Raw genomic sequence first — 2,266 nt, forward strand, 5'->3', positions numbered from 1 at the left:
ATCGCTGAGGAAGGCTTTCTTATCTCTTCTTGCTATTCTATGGAACTCTGCATTCAGATGCTTATATCTTTCCTTTTCTCCTTTGCTTTTCACTTCTCTTCTTTTCACAGCTATTTGTAAGGCCTCCTCAGACAGCCATTTTGCTTTTTTGCATTTCTTTTCCATGGAGATGATCTTGATCCCTGTCTCCTGTACAATGTCACAAACCTCCATCCATAGTTCATCAGGCACTCTAGGAAACACAATTTCACTGAAAGCAAGAGAAATGCAAATTAAATCCTCACTGTGACACCATTTTATATTTAATATATTGGCAAAACTCCCAAATTATTGACAAAATAATTTACTGGTGAAGATGTGGCAAAGCAAACTTTTTCAGATATTGCTGATGGGGGTAGAAACCAGCACCAAACTCCATGGGATGCAATTTTCCAGGATACATTAAAATTACATGTACATACCCTTTGGCCTAGCTAGTTCAGCTCTATAATTTATCCTACCGATATACCTGTACACACATGGAAGACAGCACATGTAAAATGCTATGCATTGCAGTTTTGTAATAGTAAAGGACTAGAAACTACCTAAATGTCTCTCAGGAGGAGACTAGTTAAATACATAATGGTTTATCTGACAACAGGATGTCATGAAGCTGTAGAAATGACTGATGACTCTCCTACATTGAAATTCCTTCTCTGTATCCATTTCAGGAAAATAAAATAGATAGCAGGAGAAGTCCAGAAAACCCATAAATACCCATAAACACGATGTTAAAAAAAAGTGCAGAGCAGGGTATACAGCATGTTATTTGTGTAAAAATGGGGAGGGCCGTATATGCATACAGGTGTTTGCTTGTATGGGCTTCCCAGGGGGCGCTAGTGGTAAAGAACCCACCTGCCAGTGCAGGAGCCCTGAGAGACAAGGGTATGATCCCTGGGTCCAGAAAATCCCCAGGAGGAGGGCATGGCAACACACTCCAGTATTGTTGCCTGAAGAAGCCCACGGATAGAGGAGCCTGGAGGGCTACAGTCCATAGGGTCGCAAAGAGTTGGAGATGACTAAAGCGACTTAACACACGTGCACATTTGCTTGTATATGCATACAATAACTCTAGAAGGACACACAAAAACTGGAAAGCGTGGATTGCCATTGAATAAAGTTACTGGGTAGGTGGGAGACACAGAACAGAAGAATTTTCACTGTGTACCTTTTGTACTTCTAATAGTAATTCCATATTTTAAAAGTTAACTAATTGTTAAAAAAATCTCATACATAGGCACGTCCATAACTACACATACACACACGCACAGAACAAACTTCATTTGCTATCAGACTTCAGATCTAAAAAGATAAATAAATTCCCAGCATGCTAGCTTCTTGGCAAGGCTACTGGGCCTTGGGAATTTATGACACACATGCTATAATTAGGGTTAGGTGGGATTCATCAGCAAGCAGGATGGCCGAGTGGTTAAGGTGTTGGACTTAAGATCCAATGGGCTAGTGCCTTGTGGGTTCGAATCCCACTCTCAGTAGATTCAGTTTTGGGAACTCCCTGGTGGGTCCAGTGGCTAAGATGCCACACTCCCAATGCAGGGGTCCTGGGTTCCATCCCTGGTCAAGAAATTAGATTCCACATGCCCCAACTAAGATCCCAAATGCCACAATGAAGATCCAGTGCAATCAAACAAATAAATATTTGGGCTTCCCAGGTGGTGCTAGTGGTAAAGAACCCACCTGCCAATGCAGGAGATGTAAGAGACATGGGTTTGATCCCTGGGTTGAAAAGATCCCCTGGAGAAAGAAATGGCAACTCACTCTAGTATTCTTACCTGGAGAATCCCATGGACAGAGGAGCCTGGTGGGCTACAGTCCATGGGGTTGCAAAGAGTTGGACACGACTGAAGCGACTAGGCATGCGTGCATCAGCCAAACATGGTTATCTTCTGAACTCCTATCACTTTACCACACACACTTGTTGAATGAAAAAGTGAAAACTGAAGGACAAGCAATAGCTCAACAGCAATGAACTTTGTGAATGATCCCAACCACCAATACAGTAAAAATAAACACAGTTGTAATGCTCAGTAAGTCTGGAGACATGGTTTCCACTGCATAGCTGTGGGCTTGGTAAAGTAAGTCATTTGGACAGGGAGAGGTGGCTGTCACATTAGTGAATAGTGAGTGTGGACTGGATCATTTCCAATGCTCCTTCCAGTTGCACTTTTCCTTGAACTATCCCAACTGCAACACTCTTTACCAGAGTGTG

General features: G+C 42.5%; 1 non-coding gene across 1 annotated transcript; it reads left to right on the forward strand.

Annotated features, from left to right (window-relative positions):
- The first annotated feature begins 1,451 nt into the window (after positions 1 to 1,451).
- TRNAL-UAA lies at positions 1,452 to 1,532 on the forward strand. Its single transcript has one exon. It is a non-coding gene; the product is annotated as a tRNA-Leu (tRNA).
- The last annotated feature ends 734 nt before the right edge of the window (positions 1,533 to 2,266 follow it).

The sequence above is a fragment of the Bos indicus x Bos taurus genome, chromosome 18 (assembly GCF_003369695.1).
Source record: "Bos indicus x Bos taurus breed Angus x Brahman F1 hybrid chromosome 18, Bos_hybrid_MaternalHap_v2.0, whole genome shotgun sequence".
In the NCBI taxonomy this organism is placed as follows: domain Eukaryota; kingdom Metazoa; phylum Chordata; class Mammalia; order Artiodactyla; family Bovidae; genus Bos; species Bos indicus x Bos taurus.